The 17,240-nt window shown below is 41.7% G+C and overlaps 1 long non-coding RNA gene across 1 annotated transcript in view; it reads right to left on the bottom strand.

Annotated features, from left to right (window-relative positions):
- LOC310895965 overlaps window positions 1-16,925 on the bottom strand; it is a 46,034-nt gene extending 29,109 nt beyond the window's left edge. The window contains exon 1 of the long non-coding RNA XR_014581075.1: window positions 16,872-16,925. This is a non-coding gene — a long non-coding RNA (uncharacterized lncRNA). The remainder of the gene's footprint in view (window positions 1-16,871) is intronic.
- Between the last annotated feature and the right edge of the window lie 315 nt (window positions 16,926-17,240).

Raw genomic sequence — 17,240 nt, 5'->3', positions numbered from 1 at the left:
AGCTCTGCCACCATGCGGACCAGGTCGTCCACCTGCTCGCACCTCACGCAAGCAGTCTCTCTGCCCCCCGCCGATGGCAGCAAGAGGCTCAGACACTCCCCGCATCCGGAGACCTGAACTGCCGCATGTTTGGACGGGCAGTCGGTCTGGGTGTGCACTGACTTCCTAGAGAAAGCACCGTGCCTGGTGGAGACCATCGCAGCCCAGCTGACGGGAGAGTGCCGTTAGAGGAGTTGTCCCTATGGGCGGGTGTGAGCGCTCCGCCCTGCCTGCCCGCCCTGCCTGCGCCAACTGCCTCGCTAACTGCCGCGTCACTCCCACCGTGTCACTCCCTGTTTGCCGGCCCTGGTCGCCGCGCTCCTGGTCGCCGCGCTCCCTAAGGGCTGCCTTTGAACGGCCGGGGGGAGGAGCTGTCGCTGACGCTGCTGGCCCCGCCTACGCCTCGTCAGCCTCCCTCACGAGGGCTGCCGGTGCCTGGCGGCTCCCTCACGTAGGCTCGATGCCCGAAAAATAGCCCTGAAAAATATAGCTGGGGCCCAGGAGGAGGGCTAATTGTGCTTCTCTGTATAACTTCAGCCAGACAACTGTGTGTTAGAAAGATGTGGACTTCTGTCTCCTTCACTTGCAAGGATCAAAATGTGTGGGTGTTGGAAGGTACCTGAAATGACAGGCTGGGGAGCCAGAGGCATCCCTTAAAATTTTATTTTTTACCCGTAAGCCTTTTTCTGATACAGAAAAAAGCTTGATTCCTCTTCCTTCTAGGCAAAAATCAAAGCATTCCACATAATTTTAATTGATAGTTTATCTGTCTCAATTTTTCTTGCCAGGACTTTCAAGATGTTTACTATTTGAGAGGGAGAAGTATATGAGGGAGTGAAACAAAGTAGGAAGACAAGAGGTGGGGGTGTAAAAAAAAGACTTCTATTGACATTTAAAAGGAACAGCTCAGTATAAGTGTTCCCTTTATCTGCACTATTCTCCTTTGAGCAAATCACATTTTCAAAGTCTGGTCCAGGATTTTCTCTGTGCAACTCATATGACCTTTAACAAGATCAACCTCCCAAACCTCCCAGGACACTTTGAAGATTTAGACATTGCTATTTACATTAACAGTGGAAATATTGATATCTTTAGTCTTTGAAAAAATGTTTTTAAGTCAGAACTGGCATTAGGTTATCAGATTAGACTTTGTGTTACTTCTTCAGATTAGGTGTCTTTTTTGATTAAATAGTCAATAGACATCCCCCCAAGTGTGTCTAGTTTGTTAGATTAATTCATTTGTAAAAGGAAAAATCCTAAAAACATTATGTTGAAGACACCCCATGTCTTTTTGTTTTCTTCACTTTTTTATTATTATTTTATTTTTATTTTTATTTTTTACCTGGTCAAAAATTGACTATTACCTTTTTTAATTATTATTATTTATTTTTATTTATTTTTATTTGGGGGCCCCTCTACATGCCACTGACTAAATGAGAACTTCAGGAAGGTAGATGTGCACTCTGGCTTCAGCACATGCCTTTCCTTCTCCTGATGCCTCTGTCTACACAGGAGAAATGAACACCACACTCCACATATAAGTGCTGTGGTCCCCTGTGACTAAATACTGCACCAATGTTGCAATGAAGGCAAACTTCTACCTTTTCAGTGTTGGGCTAGTACAAAAGGGAGATGACTGGACCCAGAATTGGGCTTATAATACCACAATAACACAAACATCTGCCAAACTGGAGCCTCAACTAATACCCTAAGAAACAGAAGCAGGTGATCAGGCCCAGCCAGCATGGGTTTATGAAAGGCCGGTCCTGCCTGACTAACCTGATCTCCTTCTATGACAAAATGACGCGCTTGGTGGATGAGGGAAAGGCTGTGGATGTGGTCTACCTTGACTTCAGTAAGGCTTTTGACACCGTTTTCCACAACATTCTCCTCAAGAAACTGGCTGCTCGTGGCTTAGACTGGCGTACGCTTCATTGGGTTAGAAACTGGCTGGGTAGCCGGTCACAAAAAGTCGTGGTGAATGGAGTTAAATCCAGTTGGAGGCCGGTCACTAGAGGAGTCCCCCAGGTCTCAGTACTGGGGCCAGTTCTCTTTAATATCTTTATCAATGATCTGGATGAGGGGATTGAGTGCACCCTCAGTAAGTTTGCAGATGACACCAAGTTAGGTGCATGTGTCGATCTGCTCGAGGAGAGGAAGGCTCTGCAGGAGGATCTGGATAGGCTGGACCGATGGGCTGAGGTCAACTGTATGATGTTCAACAAGGCCAAGTGCTGGGTCCTGCGCCTGGGGCGCAACAACCCCAAGCAGAGCTACAGGCTGGGAGATGAGTGATTGGAAAGCTGCCTGGCGGAGAAGGACCTGGGAGTACTGGTTGATAGGCAGCTGAATATGAGCCAGCAGTGTGCTCAGGTGGCCAAGAAGGCCAACAGCGTCCTGGCTTGTATAAGAAGCAGTGTGGCCAGCAGGTCTAGGGAGGTGATTTTCCCCCTGTACTCGGCTCTGGTGAGGTCGCACCTCGAGTACTGTGTTCAGTTTTGGGCCCCTCACTACAAGAAGGACATGGAGGTGCTCGAGCAAGTCCAGAGAAGGGCAACGAAGCTGGTGAGGGGTCTGGAGAACAAGTCTTATGAGGAGCGGCTGAGGGAGCTGGGATTGTTCAGTCTGGAGAAGGGAAGGCTCAGGGGCGACCTTATCGCACTCTACAGTTACCTTAAAGGAGGTTGTAGCAAGGTGGAGGTTGGTCTATTCTCCCATGTGCCTGGTGACAGGACAAGGGGGAATGGGCTAAAGTTGTGCCAGGGGAGGTTTAGGTTGGATGTTAGGAAGAACTTCTTTACTGAAAGGGTTGTTAGGCATTGGAATAGGCTGCCCAGGGAAGTGGATCAGTCACCATCCCTGGAGGACTTTAAAAGACGTTTAGATGTAGCCCTTAGTGATATGGTTTAGTGGAGGACTTGTTAGTGTTAGGTCAGAGGTTGGACTCGATGATCTTGGAGGTCTCTTCCAACACAGATGTTTCTGTGATTCTGTGATTCTGTGATTCTGTGATTCTGTGACTGTACAGAACTGATCAGTAAATTATCAGCTCCAACCAGTGTCTATGTTGTAGTATATGTGTAACATGACTTTATGTGTTTTTGTTTCATGAAAGCAGGGGTATGAAAGGGGAAAATAATGTAGCAGGAAGTTTATATTTCAAGCAGATCCATCCACATCTCTTTACAAGTATATGAGAGATGATGTGTGGTCACTTGTAAAACATCGCCTTTAGGCATATTTTATTTCTTTGCTAAATCAAAAAAAAGAACTATGCAGGGGACTGATTTGTCACTATGTTGTTCTGTTGTCAAGGAAAATGGCATTTTAAACTAAGTATGAGTTTAAATGTAATAGATGTTGCAAGAGAAACTGAGGCTCCTCTATCCCATTCAGGTTAGTTCTGTAGTTCAGTACCAAGCTTTAATGAAGTTAATCACGAAACAGCTGCTTTTAAGTTTAATGTATTTTAGTGCATTCCTGAATTGGGGCAATTTTGAAGAAATTAGAAATCCCTAAATTTCTACTGCAAAGTATATTGAATATTATGGAAATACTGATAAAATGACTATCTATAGACTGCTCCTATAATTCTGTCTCTTCATTTTGTTAATGTCCAGATTATTAACCTTATGTTAAAACTCATTAAAAAGTTCATATGTCTGGTGATGACAGAGTTACATTCATTCCCTGCTGATGACCAGGCTGCCTATAAACACATGTACCTGCTTAGGTGCTGAGCAGTATGAGTTCATGCTGTCTCTGCTGTAAGTCAACAAGAAGTAAATCAATACAGAAGCTGTTTTGACACCTCCTCATGAAATTTTCCTGGAGTTACTATATCCTGCCTCTTTGAATAGACATATCTTGACAAGAGTAGACATAGCCTGTATGTGTGTGGGTGCTAATCTTGGCAGTAACACTGAACATATGCTGATGAACTCCAGACACTTGTTCTCTTATACAGAGAATTTATTGAGAATATTGTGCTTCTTTAAGCACATCAGTGATGCTTTGAACCACTTCTTCTTGCCAGTTACCATTTCATTGATAATCCTCTTAAAAAGAAGGAAGAAAAACAAAATCAAAGATAAAATAAATACAAAACCAAAAAAAAAATCAAAAAAAATGTGGCTGGATTGCCTCTGGCTGGATTTAAAGTTCCATTACTGACATTATCAGTTAATCATTTAACCTTAGATCTGCTGGTGAAGCTGAAACCCCAATTCCTTTTCTAGACAGTTTCAAGAAGAAAAATAAATTAAGCAGTATAAAATACATTCTAATAACCACTCTTTAAGTAAAAGGAGCAGATGATTTTAAAAAAGAAAGTCTAAAAGATGTCTGAAAGATTAAAGCTGGAATTCAGGTTAAAATTATCTATGAGAAATAAGAAATCCTTAGCTAACAAATCATTGAAAGGAAACAGAATATATTGTTCATTTTACACATCAGGATTTTAAAACACAATTCTTCTACAGTTCTTACAGGACAAGAAGGTACACATCCCCAAGGAATGCTACATCAAACTCAGCTCCTTGGCTCACTTATGGAAGAGTGAGATGTTTCTAGGATGTTTTTTTAAGAATGAACCAACTCTGAATAGGGAATAAATAGTTGGACATCTTATTGTAGAATCTGTCAGTGGAGAGAGACTCCTCCATTTGCAAAATGGTAGATGGAGGCCTCCATCAAATATTCACTCAATCTTGTCCTTTGTAGGAAAGTAGTGGCTTAGTAGGAAAAGAGTTTGTTTTGAGCCATGCAATCGCTTTAAAATATTTTTCTTTGCTTACTTATACCAAGGTTCCAGAAAATGTGTATCCATTATAATAAATCATTGATACTAAATGATAAAGCACGGATACTAAAATGAGGGTGAGAGTCATTGTTTTCATGTTAGAATCACATCTATGGTTGAAACTAATGTGGACATAGCAATGTGGCAGGGACTACAGAACCATGATAAATAAGAGCTTTTTTTTTTTTTTTTTTTTTTTTTCCTACAGAAAACAGAGAGGAGTGGCAAATGATTACGAAAAGTGAAGTGAAATGAGTGAAATGAGCTAAAGAAAAGTTACTAATATCAGCTGTCATATGTATTCTGGAGTCCAAAGGTAGGGATGGTTGAAAGAAAAACAACCTTAGATATCTAGGACTTGTCTTTCTTTCTCAAGGACTGCAGTTCTGATGGTGGCTTTTCCCTCATCTCAGCAGTTTTTTAGAAGGCAGGAGTGGATTTATCAGTCACTGTGCCAGGGCTTGCTTTCTCTTTATGTAAGCTTCCCTCAATATTCAATCTGTCTTCAGGCAGCTGCCAAGAAGGGTGAGTTTCTTGTTCTGCAAACGGCTCAGAAAAAAAAACAAAAACAAAAACAAAACAAAAAAAAACCACCTCCCCTGATACTGAGAGACAATCTTCCAAGTTCTTTTTCCAAGTCAAAGATTCAAAGCAAAAAGTGACAAAGAAAAGATTTTTTTTTTCTGAAATTGAAAAATACTAGAGCTATAAACATGATTTTTAAATGCATTTTTTTTCCTAAAACAGTGATTGCACATTTGTATAATGATAATTTTTGACATTTTTCTTCTGTCTTGGCTATTTTTAGAAAAAAAAATGGTTTCAGCAGTTATTGACTATCATAGTATATCACTTTTACTATATCACTTTAGCAAAATTAAGTTTTTTCATACTTTCTCCACTAATGGTATTTTTTCCCCAAAGAAAAAAGCAGGGAGAATTTGTAATAAAAGACTAACTGTATTGTAAAAACTTCAAAAGTCAATGTTCTCAATGTTGATGCTTTAAAATACTAAACATAGTTAAAAACGGGTTAAAAATGGTGGACAAGTGAATATGGAGCCAAACACAGTGTAGGTTGATGGCAGAAATATCCGCAAGCTTTGCTCCGGATAAAAGGAAGATAAAAGCAGGATTTAGATCTGTACAAAACAGAAAGAAAACAGGCAGCTCCTAGCACTGATAAGAAATAAAACACCAGTGCCAACAGCAGTAACAAGGCAACAGGCACCACCAAGACAGCAAGAGATAGGTTGGCAGACAGAAGCAAGAAAGAAATTATGCAGACCCAACTATGGTGACAGGACGATAGTTTGAAGGCTTCCAGCTTTGTGCATCTGGGCAACGAGCTGCCTGCTCCTTGCTTGGAGGTTACCTGACCTCCAAGGCATTTTGTGGGGCTATACAGGCACCCACAGTCAGTCTCCTTCACTTAGGTTGGCCATCACTTCACTGCTTGGCTGTGACTCAAGGGCTTCATGGGATGCCACCCATGGGTACCCCAATGCCAGCATGCATCAACAGGGAGTACTCCAGCCTGGGGAAACTGGGGATAGTTGGATATCCAGCACAGTGGGACCTTCCTTCAAGAGCATGAGGTAACAAATATCAGAGGATGGTATTCAGGCATCAGGTGGCCTGATCAGATCTGCCTTTATCAGTCTAGGTTCCCAGCTTTCTAAGAGCTCACAATGGAAGCAGGAAAGAAAAGGCAGCTTCCACCAGGATAAGACAGGTAACACCTCCTGGAAGAGGTAAAAGAGCTCCAAGTAATTTTATTTTACAGATTGATGGCCACAGCCTTTGAAGTTGACAAGCTTCCAAATAGGATGATCACCCATTACAGCAAAACGCCTATGGCATTGCTATGAGTTGCAGGAATGACTCTGTAAAACATACTACTGGTAGCCCATTGCCATTGTAGCAGGTCTGTTTGTTCGTGACAAGTATCACTTGCCAACCAAGATTTCCAGGCCAGCTATTGCTCTGCTACCTAACAAATGACCGCCAGCTGCGCTTTGAAAAGCCAGTGCTCCCAGGCGTTGCATAGGAACGCTGCTATGTAAAAACGAGTCTAGATCTTGAAAGAACATAAGAAGCTCTGTAAACAGATTAAGATACTGGTTGTTCAGGTGGGAAACTTTTTAAAATGTTAGGTCTGATTCTGTTCCTACAAACTGTGAGCTAAAAATAAAATTGTGATTTTGTTTTCCAAATTTTCTTTTTCTTTACTTCAGACCAATCTAGAAGACAGAAAACTAATGTCACAACAAATAAGATATATGTTAACAATACAGGCACTGCCTCAGGTACCAGGTCAATACTAGTAGTGTATGTCGGAGAAGAGATGAAGTACGTATGATTGCTATATGAATTATAAACCTAATTTACAATGGAAGCAGGGAGGTAGAAGAGCATACAGTAAACATCTCAATCTTAGATGTTGATAAACTGTAATTTTTAATTCTATTTCTTGCATGCAGGTTGAACCCATTTCCCCTGGAGTTTTCTGGAATACCAGACTACATAGGAAAACAATAAGGAAAGCCTTTATTCCTTCTATCCTCTCTTACAAAGGTATTGACAGTTTTCCACAATGGATCATGTGATAGAGCTCAGCTTTTATAACGTAATGTGCAGTAATTTCAACCATTTATTCTCTGTATTTCAGAAATATTTATTTGATGAACTGAAGAAATAAAGTTATTATTATGATGATTATGATTATGATTATGATTTTTTTTTCCTCAGGGTAACTACGGATAACTAAAGGAAAAAAGAATCCCTTAAGTTGATTCTGATTCTACCCCTCCTCAAGAGGACTGACGTGTTTTCAACCAAGGAATTGTTAATAAATGGCCTTTCCTAACAATCCCTAGGCTGAGGCTGTTTCTAAGATGGCAGTCCAGGCAGCTCAGAATGCAGAAACCCCACACAACCCATCAGCTAATGTTCAAATAAATTAAGTCATATATTTGCAAAGCTTTTAGAATAGGAATGTCCACATAACTTGTTTAAAATGTTCCTGTTCTGTTTGGAGAGGGTCAAAATCCCGGAGATGCTGTGTTTCAACATTATCCCTAATGTAACCTACAGACTGTCATGTCATAAGAATGAAATACACTTCTAGCCCTGGCTCCTATCAACAGCTGGAGTGGACTAAGCAACCTGAATCATTTTGTAGCCTGATCCTGCATCTTTCATTTGTAGTGAAGTACACTCCTGTAGCACTGCAGGTATGCCAGAAGAGCAATGTTCTGCCCAAGGAAGACCTTATGAAGGGAGTATTTTTCAGCAGGGTAAGTTAACCTTGGATATCCCTAAAGCCAGCAAGCTGAGATGCTGAGATGTTAGCCATAGTTTGATTTTTACACTACTGAAAATGTTCCACACCTTCCATTAGCACTAATGAGCATTATGTACAAAGATACCAAATACCAATATTGCAGAAATTATGAGCTCACTTAAGAAATTGTACTCTTTCTAGAAGGTTCCTGGAATAATTTGTGGTGAGTGCTAAGGCAACTATGACACAACTGAGATTAAATAATAATGCGTATTTTAAGTGTACATTATTTCCCTGTTTCTAAAGATCACACATAAAACTTTTAATTTGTTCATTATGCATATTAAGTCATAACATAGATTATTTCATTCTCTTCTGACAGCCAAATAGATTTTTTTTTCCTGTGCTACTGAGAATATGTATTGATTATAAGATCCCACTTGGAGTACAGCTCTGGGCCACCAGCACAAGAAGGACATGGACATATTAGAACAAGTCCAGAGGAGGGCCACAAAGACAATTAGAGAACCTCTCCTACGAATATAGGCTGAGAGAGCTGAGTTTGTCTTTACAGAGAAGAAAAGTCTCCATGGAGACCTTATTGAGGCCTTCCAGAACCTAAAGGGGGCCTACAGGAAAGCTGAGGAGGGACTCTTTGTCAGGGGGTGTAGTGATAGGACAAAGGGTAATGGCTTTAAACTAAAATAAATAAATAAATAAATAAATGTAGATTTGGATTAGATACTTGGAAGGCATTCTTTACTCTGAAGGTGGTGAGGCACTGGCACAAGTTGCCCAGAGAAGCTGTAGATGCCCCATCCCTGGAAGTGTTCAAGACCAGGCTGGATGGGGCTTTGAGCACCTGGTCTGGTGGGAGGTGTCCCTGCCCATGGCAGGGGGGTTGGAACTAAATGATCTTTAAGGTCCCTTCCAACCCAAACCATTCTGTGATTCTATGATTGATATTTATAACCTGCAGAAGCGTGAGAGCCCTCAGGCTGTGTCATTCCCCGGCTCCATCCACCATGTCTCCAAGCTCCCCAGGAAAGGTGTAAGGATCCTCACACCCCTCTGAGTGGGATGCAGTGTCCCGATATCCCAGCTGTCACTGCCCACTCTGATTGTCACAACAGCTTACCGGAGTGTAGAGGAAATGGTTTTGACTGGCATACTAAGACAATCAGTTGACATCAGCATACTCAGCTAGGTAGGCCTAAACCTGCTAGCTCTCCAGCAATACCTCCAAGCCTGGCTATCCTTTGATTAATAAATGATATTAGCAATTAAAACCAAAGCACACAATTGGACTAATGGATCTTGTACAATCCAATTTTATCTTTTGCTGGGAGGTAATGAAGAATAAACAAGAAGCTGAGATAAACTGAGCTGATAAGGAGCACAGCCTGTATGTCTTCTTGGCTTCATTTGCACAAGTCCCAGAAATACGTCTGTAGGCAGCCACTAAGCTGAGATTTATTTGTTTGCTCAACTTGATTAATAATTTTGCACTTTTGACTTGGTTTAGTGTTTTCTTTACATTTGTCCAGATATTTGAATCAGATAACTAGCAAATGACAGCTTAAAAGGCATTAAGTAGGCAAATATACAAACATGCCCTGCCATATCTGCCTTGGATTTTCATGTGAATGACATGTCAACCTGATCAAGGCAGGGGGATGCAATGATTTACTCTCTGTGAAGTTGTTCACAGCCATGTTTGTGTGAAAGGCTGTTTGAGTAAATCAGTTTCAAGTCAACAGCACTGTGAAAAAATTAGGAAAGTGCTAAACAGACAGGTGGATCCAGTCAGCCTTTTGTGAATTTGCACCAAATCTCGGGGAAGGGTTAGGAGATCACATTTCCCCCTTCAGTAGTAAAAGTCACAAAACTCCTCCTGGTGGCTTTAGGAGACTAATTCTCGTGTCTCACAGGGATTAGAGCAGAGTCCTGTCTTGAAGTCACCTGCTGTGGGTGTAGCTTGGGTGGGTGTGGGTGGAGAAGTTAAGATTTTGAGAAAGTCCTTAGCATTTCACACTAACTGCTATAATTTTGAGTGTCTGTGCCCAAAAGCTTCTCTGCTTTTTTTTTTTTTTTTTTGAGAAACTATCTTCCCCTAAGAAATTTGTCTTTCTCAAACTATGGATTTACAGCATTAATCCTCATGCTATGTAGAAGACAGGATTTACCTGTATAAAGAGGTGTTCAGCAAAATGGAAATCAGGTTTTTAAACTGCAGCTTATGGTTGAACATGATCAAAGAGCAGATGGATGTAAGCACCATACAGTTCAAACACCCTTGTACCTGTTTAAGCGTCACTTTTAAAGTGAGCTGTTGAACGGAGTCCCTGCTAGCCCTGATAGACACGTACCCTGCCTCTTCTCCTCTGTGGTCACACATAGGCCTGAAACAGATTTCTCTTTTTATGTTTCCACACACAGAAACAGTCTTGGTATCAGCAGAGTTGTGTTCAATACTTGAAGACTCTGGGGACATAAAAATCAATTCTTGGCTCAAAGTCCAGCAATATTCTGTCTCAGCAGAACTGTGCAAACTACAGTGTGATTACAGTGGTTATGCTACCGGTTAGTCAACTACTACCAAAATGAGGGGGTGGAGAGGAAGGCAAGCATTTCATCTTTTAAGTCACATTGCACTTTGTTGCTGTCAGTGTTCTGCCCTTCTGGGAAAAATAAATAAATAAATAAAATAAGAAAATGAGGGGGAGGTGTTCTGCCTGGGTGGTTGGAAGAGAAAAACTGCAAAACTATGCAGCACCTCCCTAAACCTTACTGCTGTTTATTTGGGTGGGAGGGGGGTGGGGGGGTGGGGGATGAGGAGGAATGGGGTAAGCTGGTTCTTTTTATATTTTATTTTATTTTATTTTTATTTTATTTATTTTATTTCATTTCATTTCATTTCATTTCATTTCATTTCATTTCATTTTTATTTTGGGTATGAAATACCCTTCCTCTTAAACTCAAAGGGGAAAAAAAGAAGAAAAAAAAAAAAAAGACTGATAATAAAAATTTTCCAGAGGGAAATACATTTATGTTTCAAGCTCTGCTTGTCAAGGACTGTCTAAAGACTGGTTTCCTCATGGTTCCTGCACATCTTCCTTCTGTACTCTGAGGAAAGTGTCTCTCTGATTGTTACCCATATGTGAATATGGGAAGGTCGCACTTTTACACATACAATAGTGAAGCTCCAAGAGAACTGAAAGCAGGATTTTAGCCCAGAGCATGCCAGAGATGTTGAGCTGAGAAGAACAAATATGTTGGGTTGGAGGCAGCGGTAATAAAAATGCTTTGCGACTTTGCTCTTGCAGGAGACTAAAATTATTACTCATACATTTCCTATGAAATTATTCAAAAGGCCTACAAGACTGCAGGCCCCCACATTGCCAGACCTTCAGAGGGATAGGGGATGCTGTCCCAGGCCTCTAGCAGCTGGAAGGGGAGCTGGTAGCAGTCCAACAAGCTGCCCTACTGAGGATTGTGTGCTGGGCTTCTGGGCTGCAGGCACACACTGCTGGCTCATGTCAAGCCTTTCGTCTACCAGAACCCCCAAGTCTCTCTCCGCAGGGCTGCTCTCAATGAGTTCTTCTCCCAGTCTGTGCTCCTGTCTGGGAGTGCTGTACTGGGTCTGGCTGGAATGTTAACTTTCCCTGCAGCAGCCCATACAGTGCTGTGCTCTGCACTTGTAGCTAGAACAGCAGTGGTATCACACCAGTGTTGTGTCTGCTGCTGAGCAGTGCTGGCACCACATCAGGACTCCCTCCAACCCCCCCAGAGCCAGCAGGCTGGGAGTGGGCAAGTGATGGGGAGGGGACATCACCAGGGCAGCTGACCTAAACTGACCAAAGGGATATTCCATACTATATGGTGTCACACTCAGCAATAAAAGGTTTTCTTTTCTTCTTCCCCTCTTCTGAGAAGGGAGAAGAGAGAGCAGTTGTGGTGGAGTTCAGCTGCCTAGCAAGGTAAAACCAGCACAATTGCCCCAACCCATGTGCAGCACCTTGCGCTTGGAGTTGTTGAACCTCATGTGGTTCACATGGGGCCAATTCTCAAGCTTGTCCAGGCCCATTTGGATGGCATCCCTTCCTTCTGTTGTACTGACTGCACCACTCAGCTAGGTGTCATCTGCAAACTGCAAACAAAAACAGAGTGCACTTGATCCCATTGTCTATATCATTGACAAAGGTATCAAACAGCACCAGTCCAGAGATGGACCTCTGAGGGCCACTGTTAATCACCAGCCTCCACCTGGACATAGAGCTGTTGACTACAACTCTCTGACTACTGTCACCCAGCCAGTTCCTTATCCACTGGCTGGTCCACCCTTTAAACCCATCTGTCTCCAATCTGGGGATCAGGATGTCATGTGGGACTGTGTCAAAGGCCTCATAGAAGTCCAGGTAAATTACATCTGTCAGTCTTCCCTTGTCAACTGATGCAGTCATTCCATCATAGAAGGCCACCAGATTATTCAGGCATCATTTGCCCTTGGTGAAGCCATGCTGTCTGTCTCACATCTCTTCCTTGTCCTGCATGTGCCTTGACATTGCTTCCAGGAGGACCTGTTCCATGAAATTCCCAGGCACAGACGTGAAATTCACCAGTCTATAGTTCCCTGGGCCTTCCTTTCTACCCTTTTTAAAAATGGGAGCGATGTTTCTACTTTTCCAGTCACCAGGGACTTTGTCTGACTGCCATGATTTTTCAAGTGTGATGAAGAGAATCTTGGCAACTCCTTCAGCCAATTCCCTAAGTACCCTGGGATGCATGTCATTGGGCCCCCTAGACTTGTACCTATTCAGTTTCATCAGGTGGCCCTGAACATGATCTTTGCTTACAGTGAGAGGGACTTTGCTCCCCCAGCCCTAAACTGAAAGATTCAAGGAAACAAGAGGTGTGGGAAGCCTGACTGGCAGTGAAGTCTGAAGCAAAGAACTTGCTGAGTGCCTCAGCCCTCTCCACGTCTGCCGTTACCAGTTCTCCTTTCTTCTTTATCAGAGATGGTGCTCCCTCCTTGGCCTCTCTTTTCTGACCAATGTGTTTGTAGTATCCCTTCTTATTATTCTTTTCATCCCTTGCCAAGTTCAGTTCCATCTGTGCCTTGGCTTTCCTGATCCCATTCCTATACGTCCGGACAGCATCCACATACTCTTCCCAGGTCACATGTCCCTGCTTCCACTGCATGTGCATTTCCTTCTTACACCTCAGTGTGCCCAGCAAGTCTTTGCTCAGTCATGCTGGATACCTGCCTTCCCTGCTTGCTTTCTTACACATGGGTATTGAGAGCTCTTGAAACAATCTTACTGATAATTATAAATAAAAGCAAAGATTTTAAATTCTTCTTAGATTCAGAAAAGTATAATATATTACATGAAGGTTCTGGGGAACCCCGTCTTCTACACTGACACTCCTACACATTTAGTACCTTAGTTGCAAGATAAAGTATTCAAAGAAAATTAAAGGTATCCATTATTTAAATGGAGCTATTATTCTCCAACTGAGGTGAGAAATTAATTTCTGGAATGAAAATAATGACAAAATATTCTACATGTAATTACAATATATGCATTTTATATACAGAACATACACCAAGTTGTTCTTTTACATGGTTGTTTTAGTGTTTCTTTCTTTTGAAACTGTTTTCACATCTTGAGGGAAATGACTCAGAAATACACAAAAGCAGCTTTCACCATGACCAGTAAATACTCATAATATATTCAGAATATATTCCAATCTTCTTTTGCTATACCCTATCTAAAAATTCTGCAAAGTTGAAGACTGGAGTCACTAGTTCAGGATAAACTGTCAAAGTTTTGCTGAGGGATTTGACCAAGCAATTCTAATTAATATCGTACTAAATCCTCCCCCTGCCCCAGTGTTAAAAATTGAGCCCTAAAGGACTAACCTGTTTGCCTACATTCTTTATTATTATTGTTATATCAACAGGGTTTGGAGAGCTAGGTAACATCAGTTCATCACTGCCACCACCTGGTAGAATTCAAAAACCCTAGATTCATGAGCACAGGTGTATCAGAAAGGTAGTAAAGGGGTTAAACAAAAAAGAGCAAATCCTGGGGGGCAATCATACTAAGCCAATGCTTTAATGTGAAATGGAAATATAATTATCCACACAATAGCTTCCAGTCTTTCCAAAGTGGAAAGATAAGAGCAAACCACAAGAGGTATAGGAGACCTGAGGTTAGGTTGTTTATATTTTTGGGGTAGGGAGTGGGAGAGGGCCAGGAGAGAGAGGTGGCATTGATTGATTGATTTGGTTGCAGGTGTTTTGCAAAGAGACTGTGAGTGGCTAGTTAAGGTAAAGCTGGCTAGGAAAGACCAGATATTATCCTTCAGATTCTGGTTGGTCTTCCACACTGTTCAATATTGTCTCATTGGAACTTATTTTTCATTCCTCCACACATGGTCAACCATTTGCGTTCCTGGGCAAGAAGCTTAGGACTAAACTGACTTCTGATGAGCTCTCCCTTATTTCTACTACCATCCTCTTCCTTTGCTTCCTGATACGCAGATAAATCATTCTGGGCCTTCAGCAAAACTCACAGGAGTGATTTGCACTCCTTCTGAATATTTAATCCTGCTCTATAACTTAATCTCTTTAATCATATAACTTCTTACCCCAGCTAGACACCTGTCTATTAATCAGCCAGTGCCAGGCTGAGCTTCACGTGGGATTTGGAGGCACCTGTAGCAAAGGAGGAAATGACAAGTGGCACGATCACACACAGGAGAGTACGTCAACCATGTGTTCAGTGTATGGAGGCATTGTCCACTGCAGCATGCGCAAGCTAGCTCCTCTGCGCATAAGATGCACCAGCAGCGTGGCAGCAGGTTGCTGAGAGCCCAAGACCACAAGCCTCTCTGACAGGCTTGTTTCAAGCTCATCACTGAGTAAGCAAGTTTAGTCACACCTCTATTACTCAACTGAACCACAGGGCAACCTTAAAAGCTCTTACCACTCAAAAAACATTTACTCCTTGACTAAGTGTTGCCACGTTCTTTAGGAGTGTGGTGTTTTCATGTAATTTTAAGCTCAGAATTTCTGGGGCTAGTGGGAAGAATCTCTGTTAAAGCTGACTGGGAGCTGGGTGTTAGTTTTTGGGCAGGGTTCCCTGAAAGAGGCTTCTTTGCTGCAGGCCATTTCTACTGTTCAAGGACTAACACAACTCATGCAATTTTAATTAGTGTCATAAAAAATATACCACATTTTGGGTCACCGGTTCCTTCTCTGGTGGGAGGCTGACGAGTAAGACTTCCTACAAGCTACCAGTCAGAATAGAATGTTGTCAATGTAAATGTAATAAATTAGGGAAAGTAATCTGGGCAGTGGAAAGGTGGCTAAAGTCGCTGTTCTGTTGATGGTTTTATTTCCCCTCTGCTTTAGCTTGGCACCTGTTATATAACTTATATTATCACAACAGTCTTTGTGCCAGGAAGAGTGAAGTACTCTGCTGTTCCAAGCTTCTGCTAGTCTAGATAAGCCAGCAATAATTATTTCTGAGTGAAACAAAATTAACCCTCACAATGGAGCCTGAGTCCATAGCTGTATTCCAATTTGGAAGTCATTTGTCTTGGTATACAAAGGCCCAGATTCCCCATAGCACAAAACAGCATGCTTGCAGACTCAGAGCTACATTGGCAAACCAGAAGTCTCAAAGCTGTTATTATAAATGTCATCATTGTTTTATTGTTACTCCATGTTGCTATAACTCCACAGCTAACATTGTGCATTGGGAAGAAAGCATAGATGAAATCTGTTTCCCCATTAATTTAAAAACTAGAGACACAGTTTTCTGCTACCATTGCAGTCAGATGAGCTATCATTGTGAGTCAGGATTTCTTGTGTGCCTGTTTTAATACATACAGATCAACACTTAGGTAAGACACAACAGAAGAACAGCCAAAGAAAAGAAAGGAAGAGGTAACAGGTAAAAAGGGAAGTGTTAGAAGGCTGAAGGAAAGGGACTTGATAAAAGGCATAAGAGGCAGAGGAGAGGGGACTATATGACCTCCTGGAGTCCCTTTACCCCGTTTCTTTGATTCTGTAAGAAATAATAGAGGGTGTTGTTTTAGCAAATCCTGTTTCATATTACACATTTCCCTTGCCTGTATTTTGAGTCTGTTGATGCTGCTATACTGATGGAAAAAGTATGGCACAGAAAAAATAAGGGAATAGCAAGTGAGTTCTCTAGTTTTAGACCAACACAGGGGAATGGGTTGTAATTTATAAAAATAAAATAAGTTGTAATTAGAAAAAAACACAAAACTATCTATTTAATCCCTGTAAAAATTATATAAAAACAAACAAAGAACATGCAAAATTACAGAAAAGGAAAATGACAGACAACTCAAAAAAATTGTTTCTCTGCTTTAAAGTGTCGGGTGACAGTTACATACATCAGCAGATAGTGTGATATATTTGTCTTAATCTGTGGAAGAGAGGTGGCTGAGGAAGACATGTCATAGTGAGCCTATCTTCATATTCCATAATCTATTAACAAGTACAGCTCTTCTGGTTGATAAGAAGAAGCATTTCTGCTGACTCCTCCCACTAACTCAATAAAACTACAGTGACAAGCAAAAGCACATCCTCCTTTATTACCACAGAGAGGTTTAGACAGCCAATAATCCTGAGTGGGGTATGCCCACATGCAGTAAACCAGACATCTGTTGAAGGCCTATTTAAATACACAGCATAGGCATACCTACCTAATCTTTCACTCTCGTGTGTAGGCCATGTTATATTATTGCAGTGGAATCTGGTGTGCCCTTCTTAGCAGTTATCCATGGGTATGCAATTAGAAGTGAAGCAGGCAGACAGATGTTGAGCAAGCACTGAGACGTCACCATTCATCATCAGCTAGCAGATACTGAACTTGGCTGACTACCCCAGCTTAGTCAGATAGTTTGGCAAACTGTCTCTCAGCACTAGGTTTTTCACTCAGGCTCTTAAATTGTACTAAAAGTTCACTCTGTAAATCATGTAAAACTGGGGGATGGGACTGGATTCATTTTTGCCATCAAGCAAAGTTATTAGAAATTCAGACCTTTTACAAGCGGTGTTGCTTCTCTGTTTGA

Source organism: Anser anser, assembly GCF_964211835.1.
Source record: "Anser anser genome assembly, chromosome: 3".
Classification (NCBI taxonomy): domain Eukaryota; kingdom Metazoa; phylum Chordata; class Aves; order Anseriformes; family Anatidae; genus Anser; species Anser anser.
This window is presented reverse-complemented; position numbering and strand designations above follow the sequence as displayed.